This window comes from Crocodylus porosus, unplaced genomic scaffold (assembly GCF_001723895.1).
Source record: "Crocodylus porosus isolate Cpor-Errol unplaced genomic scaffold, CroPor_comp1, whole genome shotgun sequence".
NCBI lineage: Eukaryota > Metazoa > Chordata > Crocodylia > Crocodylidae > Crocodylus > Crocodylus porosus.
In genome coordinates, this window is record NW_017728943.1 from 56,072,310 (window position 1) to 56,090,174 (window position 17,865).

The 17,865-nt window shown below is 42.5% G+C and overlaps 1 pseudogene; it reads right to left on the minus strand.

Moving 5' to 3' along the window:
• Positions 1 to 16,026: 16,026 nt before the first annotated feature.
• LOC109319053 lies at positions 16,027 to 17,417 on the minus strand (annotated as a pseudogene).
• Positions 17,418 to 17,865: the final 448 nt, after the last annotated feature.

Below are 17,865 nucleotides of genomic sequence, written 5' to 3' on the forward strand. Positions count from 1 at the left end.
AGCTTGGCATAACATACTGTATATACATGGAAAAAGACGAGTCTGCCTCTTAACTTCAACCAGCAGCTTTTGGGGACCACAACTGATGACTGTTTGGGGAAATTCTCATTGCTTTATTGTGTTAAACTGGCACAAAGGCTGAGGGAATTGTCCTTACAACATGTCTTCAAATGGTTAAGTAGACAGGAATATTATCTGCCTCCTTTAAAATAAGTAGACATTACCTTTTTTGCTTCTGGTTCTTTACTTTTCAGTAGCATTTTGCAGAAGGTGAAAAAAAAGCAATCCCTAAAATCCAGGGTAAGCTGTTGGAAGCTACATCAGAGTCCTTATGCGATCATCTAACAGTGTCCTCTTGCAGTTTTTCTTGTGTAGAAACTGAGTTGCTCATTGTTCATTTCCAATGTAGGATGGGAGAGCTGAAGAGAAATTCAGCAAAAAACAAAGAAAGAAAAAGAAACCCTCTTGATGATATAAGTGTGACGTTTGTGTCTGGAAATGAGTGAGCTTTTCACAGTAAAACAGCATTTGACACATTTCCACAAATTATTTGCACATACTATCTTGACTTCTGACAAACTTTTCAGTATGGGATGGTTAAGGGAGGTATACTTTAGTCAATGCATTACTTTCATACTATTTTTTGTGACTATTGTTTTGACTCTTCACTGTTCATAATTTGCTTTAGTTCTATATGTGATTGGTTGATTGCTTAAGTTGTAGGCTGGCTTTTTGGGATTTTTTTTGGGTCCCTGTCTGGAGGACTTTCAAACCACATGGGACTTTTGAAATAGTTGAACAAGCACTTACAGTGCAGATAAAATACTTGTGCAAGTCTGTTCACAAGTCTTCATTTATGAACATGTTTGCTCAAGAATCTGTGACATTTTCCTTGCCTGTGAGCCTTCCTAACAAAACTTTGCTGCCATCAGTATTTACAGAAAGCTAATGAAGGGGATGTTGAATACTAAGTAAGTTTGCAGAAATTTGGCCTGGACAAACATGTGCAGATACTTTCTTGTGGCTGAGAACTATGACTTTTTTTTTCTTTGGAAGGTAAAAGCCAAGGTTTTAAGCAAGGTTTTAATGGCTTCTTGGAAAGGTTATAGCTTGCTCCTTGGATATCAAAAATTCTTTAAACTTCTCTGAAATGAAGGAAGGACTGCAGCTTGGCTTGTCACTTTCTGTGGGATGGTCATGAGGTTGGCCTGTCCTCTCCCACTTTGGGACTTGATTGTTCCTAGTTACCTAAAACTTGTGCCTGAACCAAAGAAACATGCCATCATTAGAATCTGACTCAAATGGCCTTAGCTGCTCCATGTGCCTTTAACGTGCTGCGTGAAGTTTTCACATGCAAATATTATTACAAGAAATTCCTTTTTAATTTGGGTGTTTCTCTGTTCTTTTGGCCATTGTGTTGAGCTACTGATGGTCTCTTGTAAGAGTGGTGCCCAAGTCCTATAGCACTGTTGTCACATCGTATGGTTGGTTGCCTCTTCATTTACACTGTAGTCTTTCAGGATACCACAGCAGCCTACTTGATGAATCTGCATCATATTGAGATAATAACTAAATACATATAGCATCCTTTTTCTGGTCATTTCCTGAGAGTTTTGCCCACTGAAAGGTTTGGAAGAAATTTTGGCAGACAGTTGACAAATCTGAACTGATTTAATATTTGTAGGCCTAGACAATCCTCAAAATTGTTTTTAAGTTTGGAGGGTCAGATGTAGCCTATGAGAAGTTAGGTGTTGTAGGGGTGGAATTGCAGTCAGTTAAAATATAATCTAGTTTTTATTCATTTTTAGATTTACTTCCTTTGCATTTACCAGCAGCTAGATGAGGCCTGGGCCATAACATGTCCATAGTTTCTGCTGTGGTATCCCTATATGCATCAACACCAACAGCTATATGGCTGGTCCTTGTATGGCTTTTTTAGAAAAGTCTAGATGGTGGTGACTGATGTGATAGAAGTTATAGTTTAGAGATGCTTCTAACAGGAGACTGAGGAAGCTGGGAATTTGGAGACAGTTTCTCAGTTAGGGAGTACCTAATTAGCTGGTTTGAGAGAGGTCTGCGGGGACCCACCCACCTATGGACCCCAATAAAACTTGCCATTAGTTCTTCTCATTCATATATACATTTTATATTCTTATTCATGTTCATATATACCTACATTTATTGAGTGTGGTGATTATCTTTCTGCTTCATGTTTTGGATCTGAAATGGAATTTGCAGCCATCTGTATCTGCCTGTTAGCATCCCGAACGTGGTGAGGTGGCTGTTGTAGCACTGGCTAATATCTGTCTTTGGCAGCAAGCACCGAGAATATTTTTGCTTTTGCCAAGTTAGGTACTATTTCTTCTGTTCTAGACATCTGATAATAAGCTTATTTAGTACTCTGTGTTGGTTACATAGTTTTTTTGTCTTCTCCGTGGCAACTACGCTATTGATCCAGTTAGTAGGCTTTAACTTCAGCTGGGACACCTTCATTTTCCTTTTGCTTTATTGCTATTGCTATTAATAATAATATTGATAATAATATCTTTCAATGCTGTGGTACTTTGCAAGGTAACTGCTATATTGGCTGAATTGTTTTGTCTATTTCCTGGTGTAACAATATGCTTGAAAGGCATCCCAGTCCTTCAAAAACTTCACAGTAATCTTTTCAGAGCTTTGCTCCAGGAATACTAGAGCAGAGTCTGCTCAGGGTATATTTTCTGAGTCTACTGTGTGAATTGTTTGTTTTAGTTTTAGTATCACTAGGCTCCTGAATTAACTTGTTTTAGAAGAGAGGAGCAGTGTATTGTTTGTACTACCTGATTTTGGCCCGTATACTTTCCTTTGATACTGTACTTGCAATTTGTATGGTTCTAGTGATAGTATGGGCATCCTGTCATATAATGTTTAATGCGGCTTTGCTTTGTAGTTTTATTTCTTGAATAATGCTGAACAGGTCTTGTAGCTTACCATGATTACTGGTGCCCACAGTTTGGCATTCAGTCTCTTGTTTGTGTCTTGGTGCTAGTTTGAGGTTTGTAAACCATGTATTTTGCTGTTTTGTGCCACATTAAATGTCTCATACATGCCAAATGTCATCTTTTGACTCGCTGCTGCCTTTCTTGATATGGTACACTTCTCTTTCTTCAGTTTCTCTTCTCCCTACTGCAGATGACTCCATATGTGGGGTATCTTTCATTATCATGTTTTTATCCATGTTAACCCACAAATCTGTCTTCTCATTTTGTTTGTCCCCTTCTGTATTGCATTTGTACATTTGCTTTTACACAAATTTTAATATATTTTCATGCTTTCTCCATGCTACATGGCAAATAGTCTTGGGTCTACTCCATTTATTTTCTGTGCTAAATGTGAGTTTGTTTGCTACCTTTGTTTTTACCTAGAGCTTTTTGGCAGTATTTGCATGAGCTACTGAGCATTTGCATTTAAACTCCTGAATCTTTTTTCCTTCTTAATTTATCCTTCATTGTTCAAGGCTTGATAATAGCACAAGTCTGCCATTTGGTGCAGTTTTGCAATTTAGTGATGTATTTTTTTCCTCCTCTGACTCCTTGAGTACCTTGGTTGAAAAAACATCTTTTCATATAGGACATTTTCCATGGGGTTAAAATGCTTTTTGGAGTGATAGCAGAATTGGAAATGGGCCCATCTGGTCTGCCACTGATACATCTTCATATGGCAGAGCAGGTGGCAGCCTTTACCCATTTTAGCTACTGAGGGGGTGCTGTTTATTTGTTTTACCTCTTCATTCACCCCCATTGCAATGTCATGTTTTCCTGTTGTAAGAGAATATCCAGTGAATGAAACATGCCCATGTGCTCAGGTATAGGCGTCTGTAGACTGCCAGGAGGCAGAGGAAGATTAATAGCAATATTAATATTAATATTCTTCTGGTTTAAGGTACCTGCAGAAGTTGATTTAACAGTGTTCAGTGTTTGAGTGTGAAAGACAGCTACGGTAGTGCAGCATTCAAGCTCTACTGCTTCCTCTGTATCTGTTCTCCCTCAAACAGTTCTCTAAATGCCTGAGTATTAACCTATCCATACAATCAAACTTTAAGGATCCCAAACAGAAACATATCTTTTTGTACCTATAATGGATATCAGATTTCATTGATTTCATAGACATTGGGGCTGGAAGGGACCTCATGAGATCGAGTCCAGCCCCCTGGTACCTGCAGAGATAATTAACCACTTCTTAGAAGTTTAAAAGTAACGTCCAGGTCCTTTCAAATGCAGTACATGAAATGTCTCCTGTTATTTGGGATGAACTTTACAGTTCACATGTAGGGGAAACGGGCAGACATCTTCCCCTCTCAGCTTCCCACATCATTTCTTCATGGGCCATATGTGGGGCATACAGCCGCATATGTATACAATAGGGTCTCCATGAAGCAGAGCTGGCCTTAGGGGTGGGAGACGCTGGTGACCTCCCAGGGTGCTGTAGTCAGGGGGGTGCCATACGTGCATGCACGCACACATGAGCAACTTGTGTTCATGGCAGAACTCCTTCCCCTCCCTCTGCACTGCACAGTCTCCACCCCAGCAAGGAGTAGCAGTGCCCAGCTCAGCCTGCTCCCCACTCCTACCTGTTGCCTGTCCATCTGCCTGGTGCACCAGGCCACCCTGCCTCCCCACCAGACTGTGCCTTGTGCCCCTGCCCGCCTGCCTCTGCCTGTAGCAGCACCACTGACTTGTGGGGCTGGGAGGAGGGCATACCAGAATACAAGGTCACCCAGGGTGCCATTTTCCCTAAGGCTGGCTCTGCTGTGAGGAGCGAGTGCCATGGGTGGAGCAGGAGGAGGAAGAAGCAACCCATGAGAAATGTTTATTAGGGAGTAAGGAAATGACTGCTGCAGTCAGTGCCTGAGAAGGGAATTGTAGGAAGTAGGTGCAGTGTAGAGGCCAGGGAATGAGCTTGTTACTCCTGAAGAGAAGATGATGAGCTACTAGATGAGTGATTCTCAATCAGGGTGCCCTGGCACCATCAATCCAGTGGGAGAGCAAGGGACTTTAGATGAGAAACTGCTTGCAACTTTGGGGAAAACTGTAGAAGGAGGGGCACCCTGCACATTTTCTGTCCCTCTGCTGAAGTGTGTATGGGGAGGTGCTCAGGGGTGAGCATCTTAGAGACAACACACCCGCATAGGGAGAAGAGAAAACCCAGGGATCTTGTTGTCTTAGGTGTTAAGGCTGAGAACCTTATGTGTATCTGCAGCAAGGGCCTCCCTCAGCCATGTGAATCACAACTGTCCCTAAAGGGTAAGGGGCATACCATGCCTACCCTCTGACTGTCCCTAGAGATCAGGTAGTGGGAGGTAAAATCACCAGAGGCACAATTATTCATGTGAATTAAGGGTTATTACTTCTAATCAGGCTCTTAATTTATCTTTCTTACGAAGACACTGAAATGCACACAAATGTACAGAACAAAACATACCATGTGGTGTGGAGGTCCATGTATGATTCTAAAAGCAAATTATTTAATGAGTTAATTTGCAGAGAACCCCAAACCTCATCTTAAACATTGCGATGTTTTAGTGGTGGCATGAAAGGCACTGCTTTGACAGCCTGATGAGTTCTCTCAAGTGCTGTCATCATCATAGAAGATGGCAACCTGCATTGCTGGTACAAGTAGCAGAGGTAACTCTATAGGGCAGCTTCTTTCTGGCACAAGCTCCTAACAAACTGCCTTTTCAGCCTACCTGAAGCCTAACTGGGAGAACTTTTCTATAAAGCAGTGTTTCCTGGACTTGTGATACTTGGGGTACACGCTTTTTTTTTTTTCTCCCCTCTGGATTAAAATTGGTGGCACACTTCACTCTTGCATCTGGAAAGAGATGAATTTGTGTATATTTCAAAACATATAACATATTGCATTCCCCTGCCAGAGGAAATCAGACTAGTGCTCAGATGTACTGTTAAAAACAAACATCGATACACCTTTAAGCAAAGGATTAATCTCCGTACCAGTAGTTCTTAACATTTTTAGCCTCAAGGACCCCTCCATAACTTTTCTCGATTTTGTGGTACCCCATTTGAAAATCACTGGGGGAGATTTACATTCAGAAAAAATATGGAGGAGGGCCTTGAGGCTATAAAAAATGAGCATTACTCATGTAGCTATTGCCACTTAAGGGCAGTGGGGGCAGGACTTCACCCTGCTGTGCCCTGCTGTTTCCACACACTGCCCCCTCCTGACTCCTGTTTTGGGGACAAGTCGGGTACAAAGTGTGGCTTGGTCTGTGCATCTGCCTGCAGCCAAGCATGCTCCTGTGAGCATGGGGCAGGGGGTGCTGGCACGGGCTGCCTGGGGGGTGGAGGAGGGAGAGGGAAGGCAACAGCAGTGGTAGTAGTCCCCACAGGAGTAACTTTAGGCATTGCTGGAGTAGCTGGGGTAGGCAAGAGATGTGCAGACAACTCTAATTCTGGCATTTTAAAAAGGAATGTTTAATTTTATAACCTTTCCATTGTTCTTTAAATGTATTTTCTGTGGAATTGTATATATGGTACTTTATATTTATGTGCTTATATAATTTATACATGGACCAAAGAAGATTTACTGAGGTATAGAAAGTAAGTACTTTGAAAGAATGCACAACTAGTAGCAAAAATAGGCTGCAGTGTTGATCAGCCATTGCCATAGACTTTGCAAGTAGGTTACTTGTGAGACTGTAGTAGAATACTAGTATCAGGATTTTTGGGGTTCTGTTACTGTTTTGGGGAACAGAGTATGGTCTAGGGGCTGCAAAGAATATGATGAAACGTAGCTTTGGAACATTCATTGTGAAAGAGAGCGTGGCTGAATAAATGGAACATGCTATAGATTGGAAAATCAAGTTCTAAATGCAGTTCTCCATAATAAGACTTCCTGCAACGTCTTAGTTGCTTTATTGGTAAAAGAGAGGAAGTGATAATTGCTGGTCCCCAACGTAATGGGTATGAATCTGTAGTCAATAATAAGCATTTTGGAGTGTATAGAATCTCAGAATCGCTCGGTAGAAGAGATGAGCCAACAGTTGTGATCTCCTGACCGCTGGCTCTGTGTGCCTGACTCTAGGCAAAAGTATATTCTATTGAGGGAGGATCTTTCTTTCAACAATTAGTGTGATTATGTGACAGATGAATAAATATGATTGTTGAGTGTGAGAGAGTCGCATGTGATGCATAAAAGTTGATAAGTCTGATTTAAAAAAAAATAAAATCCTGTAACGTGGAGAATTCATTGAGGTGCATGCATGGTAGTACAATTAAAAAGACTGACATTGCAAGAATCCCTAAATACTAATCACCAGTAGCTCTTTAGATTGCAAAGTCTTCAGGGAAGATACTATCTTGTGCTGTGTGTCTGTTCAGTGTCTAACTCTCCTTTTGGTTGGACTTCCTAGATGCTCCTGTGAAACAAATAATAAAATAAAATTATAATAATACAACATTTCATTGCTTTTAGGATATTCTCCTGTGATGAATGTTAAATTAGGCCCCTGTTCTTCAAGGATGGGGTTTTCAGAAGCACTCAGTACTGGCCTACCTCTTATCCAATTGAAGTTGGTGCATGGGACCAGGCTTAGGCCAATGTTAAGAACTGTTAAAGAGTCCCCCACAAACAGCAAGCAACTCACAAGTAGGGCTGTGCAAAATTTCAACAAGTGTTTAGTTTTGAAGCTGTTTTGATGCATTTCAAGGTCAAAACAGCAAAATCAAAATGAAACAAAACTCTTCAAAACAGCTTTGAAATGAAATGAAGGCACTCAAAACATTTCAAAAGTTTCAAAACATTTCAAGTTTCAAAGCAGCCTAGTGGCAGGAGGCTGCCAGCCTCATGGAGCTCAGTCTGGTGGCGGGAGGCAGGGGAGACCTGGGGCTGCGCTCCGACCGGCTTCACCAGCCTCGCATAGCTGAGCCCGGTGGGAGGAGACGGGAGAGCCAGGGCTGCGCTCTGAGCGGATCTGTTGGCCTCACAGAGCTCAACCTGCCCTCCCAGCACTGCTGGACTCCTCCGAGGGGTGCAGGACCCCAGATCTGCATGCAGATAACAGGAGGCTGCCACTGCTGCCTGGGGCCAGCGGCAGCAGCAGACTTCCCAGCGCTGGGCACAGGCTGCACCCACCGCCAGGTGCAGGCACCAGCAGCAGCCTCCTGTCATCCCAAGCGCAAATCCAGGGAAGTACAGCCCTGGGAGGAGTAGGGCACAGCCCTCCTGGGGAGTGGGCCCCCAGATCTGCGTGTGGGATGACAGGAGGCTTCTGCTGCTGGCAAGTGACACGAGTTTTGCTTGTCAGCACCCTGAGGTGCAGTTTTCCAGAAACCCCTGCACATATCTCCTTGAAACTTGGTAGGCTTCCTGCCGTCAGAAGGGGATACCATCCCTGAAATTTTCATCCAAATCATGCAAGGAATAAAAGTTGTAGGCATTTTCATGATTCCCTTTTATAGCGTACGGGTGAAACGTCGAAACAATGAAGCAGTTTTGATGAAACGGAGCGGTGCTTCAAAATCAAATGAAACACTGTTCCTTTGAAACGGCAAGTCGAAACAAAACGGTGCTGTTTTGCAGAGCCCTACTCACAAGCCTTGCTCAATTTTTTGAGACATTACAGCATATCCAACTGGTTTTGGTCAAGTTTCTTTAAGTCCAGGAGAAAGGAAGCTTGTGTTTTGTTGGGTTCACTGAAGGAAGATGAATAGTTTTCCAGATATTCTAGGTAGGACCTTTCAGGAATTTTTGGGTGAAGAGAAAGCACTGGGGTAGTAGTAGGATTAGTAGTTTGTTTACAGCTTTCACCAAAACAATACAATAAAAAGAAGAAAAATTATATATAAATAAACAACATTTATATAACTTTTTTTGCTAAAATCATGCAGTAAGGCTATCCATTCACCATACACAAATTAAAACAGAGTAGTGTATCATGATAGAATAGAAAAGATAAAATGGAGTGGTAAACAGTACAACAAAACAGGGGAATTGCATTTGATTTTGGCCTTTATTCTTTGTGCAAGTAATGCAGATACCAAAGGAGTGTAGGGTAGGTTCCAATTTATTAGAGAGAAGCCATTTTTTCCCTTCATTAGCCCAGCATTTAAAATTTCCCAATTAATAGAGAGCCATTTTCCTCTTATTTCTCCAAAGAATTAACAAGACCACACATATTCTCACAAAAACATACCATATTTACTCAAATATAGGATGAGGTTTTCCCCTTCAATCAGCATGGGGAAAAAGTCACTTGACTTGCATTCACATACAAGAAAACCTCATAAAACATATTGTCTATCATTTAAACTGCTGCCAAAACCAGCATGTGCTCAGTAATGGAAACCTGCTATGAAGTTGATTTAAATGCAGCTAACTATGATAACTATTACAAAACATATGGCCTATAGTGGACAAACATACTGATGGGAAGCATGTGTGTGTCTTGAAAACAAACACGGACAAGTATTCTCTCTGCAGTAAACTGGTACCAGGCCTAGAGGTACTGCAATATTAGCCTAGAACCAAGAAGGCTAGAGCCATCCTGGCACATTCCCACTGGTGCCAAAAATGCTATAGTTGAGTTACTGATGGGAACCTAGCACAAGGATAGCTTAGTGCAGTCTATTTGATTTATATATTTATATACATACATACATATAGGGTAGTGTCCATTGAGTGCAGTCCTTTCAGCACTGGTGCTTTTCAAAGTCCTAGTGAGCCAGTGCACTGCATACATTTGACTTCCTCTTCACTCCCTCAGCTAAGTTGCATGTTTCTTTCCCATTTCCAATGATTTGTTTCTTCACCAGTCTTAAATGTTTGGCAAACATCATCAAATGGGGCCCCAGGCAATTCACCCAAAATCGCTGTTGCCCCCTCTTTTAGCCTGTCATATATGATTAGTGTAGCCCTGCCTTCCATGAGGTGGACCAAATTGCCCTGTGCCTCATCTGCATGTAAATTTTTGGAGGATCTCGGGACTCATGACAAGAACATCTAGTTCTTGGGGACTAGATGTTCTTGGGGACTAATTAGTCATGGATCCTCTGGGCTGGGGTACGCCCATTCACATTCACATACTGAGCAGTGCTGAGCTATGAGGTCGCCATGGCTTAAAATGCTGTTGACTCGGCTGGGGCCCAGGTCAATTAACCATACAGTAAATCATGACTAATATCATACATAGTTTGTGCTATACATAGGTAGGTATGAAAGTGTTTCTTAAGAGCTTGTAGAATATCTGTGATAAAGCTTATAGCAGTTTTAAAGCACGTAAAATGCATCAGCTCTGGATGGCCTGAGTCTATGTAGCTATATGCAAATTGCTAAAAGCATGTTAATTTTAAAGTCTAGTGTTTTCAAATTTGCTTCTGTCTGCTATGTGTTTAGGGAGAGCACGTAAGACAGTAAGAGGGGTGGGGAGACTGCAGTGCAAATAAATGTGGGGAGGGGCAGAGGACTGGAGGCTACTCCCCCCCTTTTTTTTCTCTGCTGTAACAAATTCAAGGCAAACCAATAATTAGATTCTATACCTGGAAAATTATAACATTTATAATTTTTCTATGTACAGAATCTAGTTATTGTGGGGGTCCTCTTAAAGTCAGGGTCATCTTATATTCAAATAAATAGAACATTTTGTCTGACTGTAGGGTTCAACACCACCTGCCCATGACAACTACAGATCTCATGAGGCCAGTGGTCCTCCGAGTTTTGGCCCCATGGGCCAGATGAATGGCATGGGGCTGCTCAGCTAGCTGGTTGTCATCCCTGTGCAGTGGCTGGCTGGCTGTGGCACACCTGGTTCTGTCATCCCTGTGTGGTGGGCTGGCCCTGGGTCCTTGCAATGCCTCCACCTGGCTAGAGCTTGATCCCAGCAAGTTAGAGACAGTAAGGGGCCCCGGGAGCTCAATCCTGCTGCATGGGGGTTGGGAGGAGACAGTGCAGGACTTTGCACCCACCTCAGCAGGAGCAAGCTCCAGGGCCCTGGGTGCAAAGCATCCCCCCAGCCAGGATCTAGCTGTGGGAGCCCTCTGCTTTCCCTGCCCACCTGGAATTGGGTTCCAGAGTCTAGTGCTGCCCCTGCCTGGCTCCCCTGTGCCAGGATTGAGTCCTGCACACCCAATCTAATGCATAGGGCCATGGCTTGTGGGGCTTGCCAAAAAATCTTTGGGGAGCCTCCTAGGCTGGATGACATGGTGCTGGGGGCCAGATCTGGCCCGTAAACTGGATGTTGAACACCCCTGGATTAGGGTAAATCCCGGTGTAGTAATCTTCTTGCCCTGATCCTGCCAGTTCTAATGCACATGAGTATCTTTATTCTCTTTTGGAATTCACCACGCAGCTCAGGTGTGCAAGGGAACGAACACTTGTTAAAAAAAACACTTGAGGCCCTAATTATTGATCAGCAAAAAGTGGGTTTCTGTCATTCTGCTTGCAAGTTCACATATCATTTACTTGGTGAAAGATACAGGTTAGTTCCTGCTTAACACTTGAAGTAAGCAGATTCAGAGGCCCTAATGGGTTTTTTTTAATTTCCTGAGGAGTTTCTTTTGGCCTGTTCTTTGATTTCCCCCCCCCCTTACAGAGGAAGTAAGTGCTGCTTTGATTGTTCCTTAGTCTGGTCAGTACTCAAGAGGGCTGTAAAATTGCGTGTGTGTGTAGGTGAGGCATGCTCACTTATTACCATCACAAGTGACAAAGCACAAACTGTTCTGACAGCTTTATCAAACTCTTCCTCTGAGTTGGTGTGTGCATGTTGCTTACTGTTTTCTGCCTCAGTTTTCCTGTCCATAAAATAGGATGACGGCAATGATTTGCCTATCACCTGAGGTGTTAAGTAGGTTGCTTAATATTATCCAGGTGCTTTGAAAACAAAAAGCATTATATAAACAGGCATAACAAAGAGTTTGAGGCCAAGCAGTCATTTTACAAAGAGAATGACATATTTTGTGTGTTCAGTACGGCGTGCAAAATAAAGATCATATGTATAGTGGTGCACTTAGGTAAAAGGCATGAAAGCTCTGTGCTCTTTTCACAGGTTTGCAATGAGACTGTAAAGAGAAGGAAGGAGAATAAAGGATTATTGTGAAATGGCAGTAGGCATGCTGCAGGCTAATATAACAAGTCAGCTCGCTTCCATAAAACCCTCCTCAGACAGCTGCAAGGATTCTCATGTATTGGAGTTGGAACATAAAAAAAGAAAAAGACCTGCTGTAAATCTATTGCTGCAATAATCCTTGGTTTTTCCCTCTAGCCAAAGGTAGGGGGGTAGACCTGGTTTGTTGTGGTGTTAAGTCACCTTTGCACTTTATCTTACCTGCAAATCTCAGGTTGGGAATCAAATTGCAGTCCTCCTCAGCTGGTTAAGTCACTGTGATCCACCTTGTATTGTTAATGAGATATTGCTAAACCAAGCACAAGGGGAGAATTACTTGTCCTCAGGAAAGAAGAAGGGGTAGGACAATTCTATCCCTCCTCTTCAGGGAACCTGCAAACAATGAGGCAGGAGAGGGCACTCTGATTTTTGAGCACTGCAAACCAAGCTTGATTCTTACTTTGACAGCAGTATTTTTAGCCTGTGATTGAAACCATTACAACTTACAGACATTCCAGCAGGTTAATATTTAATTCCCTCTTAAGCATTAAATTTAGCTAGAGCTGGTTTTGGAAAAGAGGACTGCTGTGCTAATAAATCTAATAATTTCCTTTGAACAATGCAAAGTACTGTACACGACTGAAAAGTAAGTTGTGTTTTAACAGCCTATCTTACTACTGTTTTGCAGTGTACACACATCTACCCATATATATTACTTAGTTGCCTCTGCTCTTTACAAACTATCCCTCCCCTGCTTGCAATCAAAGAATATTCTGTGTGTAACTACCCTTTGTCTGGGTTTTGTGCCTGGATTACAGGCACTGAGTGTGTGTGCAAGTTGCTTACATTTCTCTTGTGAAGCAGAGCATTAGTGTGTTCATCGCCATCCTCCAGTCCTGCAGATTGACAGGGTCTGAGCACTAGTGCAACTTTTTCCCCAAGCTCTGACATCAATATAGCAATCACAACAAGCATTTTCTAACCTCAATCATTAGGAAATGAACTTTATTCTATATGTTCAGGCAGCAAGGAATAGGTCTGTCCTAATACATGGGACTGCACTCTAGCATTGGAAAGAGATCCTTTTCCCTCTGTGCTTTACTTAGGGGGACAACTGCTCAGTAAAACCAACATTTCTCTCCAAGAGTATGAACAAACGATGAAAATCGCACAAGGAATTAGAGCAGCTGAGGCACGGTAACCATCCGTCTGCCTGTTTTTACGTCATGGCAAGTGATAGTTGAACCAGGGCCACTTAGTCCTGTTCCATTCAGGAATGGGTTGCCCCTATTTAACTTTCTTTTGCTGTGGGGAGAGTATTGGGTGAAAGGATGGTTACAGTGAATCGGGTCCCCTGTGGTAAGTCCTTGCTCCTGTTAACTCACTGCAAATTTGATCATTTGTTTCTACCCAAAGTTTAGCTATCGCAAGCCAGTGTCTGCCATATCCAGGTCTTTTTACTAATTGTAAATTACTTAGAGAGGTGTTTATAAAAGACTGCATGAGTGCAAAAAAAGCAGAGGGACAAGTAACCCCTGCTCAGGAGGACAGTATTCATCATTATTATCAGCAATGCCTTCCAGTTGAGTATGATTGTCTTCCAAAATTGTCTTATTTGTGAGTTTGAAAATGGCTGACAAGGCCAATCCAGGATCAGCAGGTTCTATTGCAACTTGAGCATGTGTTTCCAAGTGGGGTGGGTGGCTCTGGATTCTTGGTCCAGTCTGTGACATGCAGTTTCTGCTGCTTCCTTTTTTTCTGTTGCCTGTTGTCATTGTGAGACTTCAAAGTACTGAAATCCTTGCAGCAGACTCTTCCTCCATTTGGGGCAGTTCTGGGCTATAGTCCTGGGCAATAGTCTCCCACAAGTTGATATCAATGTTGCATTTATTCAAGCTGGCCTCAATGGACATTCTTTTTCTGCCCTTCTCTTGAGTGCATGTCTTGACTGAGCTGAGAGAATAAAACTTGCTTCCGAAGTGTGGAGTTGGACATCTGGATGATGTGGCTGGCCCAGCAAAGTTAATGTTGGATAATCATTGCCTTGATGCTTGTGATGTTTGCTTGTGAGAGGACACCAATGTTGGTACTCCTGTCTTCCCACTGGATTTGAAGGATCTTCTGCAGGCAGCGTTGATTGTACCTCTTCAGCAACTTGAGGTGTCTCTTGTATACTGTCTGTGTCTTGGCTCTATACAGTAAGGAAGGGATCACAGCTGCTTGATGAACCAGGGGCTTGGTTTTGAATTTGATGTTGCAGTCTTCAAACATCTGTTTCCTCAGGCATCCAAAGGCTGTACTTGCACATTTGAGGCAATGTTGGATTTCTTTGCTGATGTCAGCCTTCTGCAAGAGGTGGCTTCTAACGTATGGAAAATGCTCGGTGTTTTCCAGTCTTACCATAGATCTGAATTACCAGAGCTGGGGACTGCTCATTAAGAGCTTGTTTATGAAGGACCTGAAGTTCTGCTTCTGAGTGAGCACAGACTACAGCATCATCACCGCCCTGGTGCTTGATGCTTAAGGTTGGACTAGTCTTGGTTTTTGCTCAGAGTTGGCTGAGATTAAAACAGTTTACCATCCATTCAGTAGTTTAGCTCCATCCCAACTGGAAACTTGTTGGTGGTAAGATGTAGCATTGTGGTAAGGAATATTAAGAAAACTGTTGGAGTGATGACAGCCTTACTTAATTCCAGTCTTAACCTCAGATCTTCAGCAAGTGGAAGGGGATGGTTCAGGGGGATTCTCACAATGACTTTCCTGTCGTGAACAGCAAGGCGATGCAATTGGACCTGTCTCCTTTCTTGAAGATTGTCATGATCATGGTGTCCCTGAGGTCATCTGGGATTTCCTCCTCATTCCAGATCCTTAAGATGAGGACATGGAGCTGTGGTGTAAACTCTCTTCCCCACCCCCACCGCTTGAAGATTTCAGCAGGGATTCCATCAGCTCCAGATACCTTGTTGTTCTTCATCTGCCTGATGGTTTTTCTCACCTCTGTGACTGGGTGTTGCAGAATGGAATAGAGGACAGTATTAGCACTATGGAGAATGATTGTAGCTTCACTGTATAAATCTGGGTGCCCAAAGGAGTCTGAAAGCCAAGTTACTCTAGGACACCTTTGTAGAACACTTAGGAGCTTTGAGTCTGTGTAGCAGGTGTGGGAGAAGCCATACCTCGGCCTTCAAACATGTCTGTCTGTGACAAGGGCCCTCAAAATGGGGAACATCTGTATTTCCTTGCAAATCATACCATAGCCAACAGGTCATAATGTTTTTTTTAAGTTTTATAAAATTTCGAGGATGTTTCTTCATAGAGGAACCAGTTACAAACTTGGTTTCAGGTGGAAGGGGCCAGGAGTGGAGGACTAGGGTCAGAGTCATTGCTAAAGCTTTCTAGGAACTGAGGAAAAACTGAATTGCTTCCAGGTCATTTGGAGAAAGAGGTTTGGTCCTTATTCACGTTTCCGTCTGTATATTTAATGCAGATTTTCTCTCCTTACTCTATGTAGATAACTGAGGCTGGCTCTGCCTTTTTGCATCTGCTTTTCAGTAGCTTTTCTCTGTATCTTTTCTGTTTGAATGTTTTTTTCTTGATTGTGGGTGACCAGAGCACAGTGGTTTAGGTGGGATCCTTAACAGTGCCTTGTAGGCTGGCATTATTAACATAGCTATTTCTGGAAATACTTTGCCTGATGCACCCTATGTTCTCCATCTTTACTGATAATTTCTTTTGTGGCACTTCCTCGGAGAGCTCATCCATGGAATCCGGATGGAGTTGACTTTATTTATGTTCCTTGTCTAGAAAATCAGCTGTCCTGATGAAGAACAGTAGCTTCCTGAGGTGGTGTACTTATTTTCCTTAGAAGCATCTCTACTTTTGGGTGGAGGGATAAGAAGTTCCAGAGCTTTTAGAGAGAGATTTCCTTCTTTTCAACCTGTCTGGCCAGCAACTGCTCCCATTCCAGAGAATATTATGTGTTCTTGCAGTGGAGCTTGATGCAGAGGCAGATGCCAAATCAGAAGTGATGCTGGAGAGCTCTGGCCAACGCTGATATCTCTGCAAATGAGTTTTAAGTTGCTGATATGAACAAACTTATTAGTGACCTTTGCACCAAACAGCTAGCTTGCTCCTTGGGGACTAATTGACTAGGAATCGCTATCCTCTGGATCACACCAGATAAGGTCACAAAAGGCTGCTTTGTGAGGAATTTCTTGATTATGTCCAATGGTTTGAATTTGATCCAGTGTCTCAATATCAGGAGACATGCCACTGTATACACAGAGAAGCCAGTAATCTATTAAAGCTCCTAATATGACCATGTTGAACACTTTGGTACAGTATTGCCAAGCATTAACAGTTCCATGTTTTGGTTTGGCACTTATCATAAAATCTCTACACTTGTGTTATCTGCCTGCTTTCATGATTGCTCCACAAAAGTGTGATACAATCAAGCCGTTTAGCTTTCAGTGCAAGAAGGTAGATAAACATCTCAAGACTAATAGTAACCTCTGTGTATAAAGGCATCCATAAATATAATTTGTATTGGGAACCAGACCTCCAGCTCTGAATAGTTCACCTAAGTCATAAAATTGTCCATGTGTATGTCTATAGAGTGTAACTGGTGTAGATGTTGGCTGCACGTTTGACTTTTTCAGTAGTAGGTCACACACACAACCATATAAGCTCTGGAGGTCATTCTGAGACACATACCTGAGCTGCACAATCTCCATGTATTTTTGTAGAGGTCCAGAGATGCCATCTTGGGAGAGACAAGTACACTTTTTGCCTCTGACAACAGAAATGGTTTGACCTAGCTAAGGCCTTTGTAGCCAAGGGCAGGCTGAAGGGGATGCATCAAAGAGGTGGGAGAAAATGAGAAACTCTTTGTGGGAATGGTTTTGGTAAATCTGGCTTTGATTTATATATAATCCAGCCCTTGGGGAAGGTTCCAAGTGGAGTCTCAGATTCCCTGTGATGTTTGCCTCAGTGCTGTTGTCTTCTCAGTGAAGCTGGGCTTGTTCCAGATGCATCCCTTCCTAATTACTGAAGGTCTTCCATAACTCACTTTGTTCTATTTCACAGAGTGGCACTTTGCCACTCTTGATTGTGTTCTCTAGTGACTTGCAGAAGCAGACCAAGTGTGGAGCCAGCCTGTAATATTGTTGGTGGGTTTGTTTGTTTGCTTTAAATGAAAACTCTGATGGTGTTACAAGTTTGGTTGGTGAACATAATACTTACGAATTAGCAAAGTGTTTTGACTTCCCTCCTCCTGAAGCAGGGTTTCAAGAATAAGAAGGAAGTTGTGCCAGTAGAAGGGCATGTAGAAGCAAGATGGGTATATAAACTCAATGTCACTTGTTCAAATGATTGTCTCTGTGCCATAAATGTACTTGCGTCTTTTCTCAGATGCCAGTAAATACAAAGGCCATGTCCTAAGAGATTTATGTTTGGCTCAGACCAGGTGATACACAGGATCACAATGCATGTTTGAGAGAGTGCAGAAATATTTTTAATGAGGGAATTTGTGTAAAAATATTTCACAAAAGATGTGTGTTTAAACTAATATGAATAGGGGACTTGTGCATGGCAAATGAGAGGCTGCTGTGAGCATGAGAAGTGACAGAAATGCAAAGAGCAAAGCTAAGATGAGGAGGAAAAGGAAGAAGAATTGTCCCAAACATCAGAAGTGAGTTGTACCCATAAATGCATAAGGGATTCAAGGGGAATGCTAACATGGTCAGTGTGACAGGAGAAAAGGAAGATTTCTG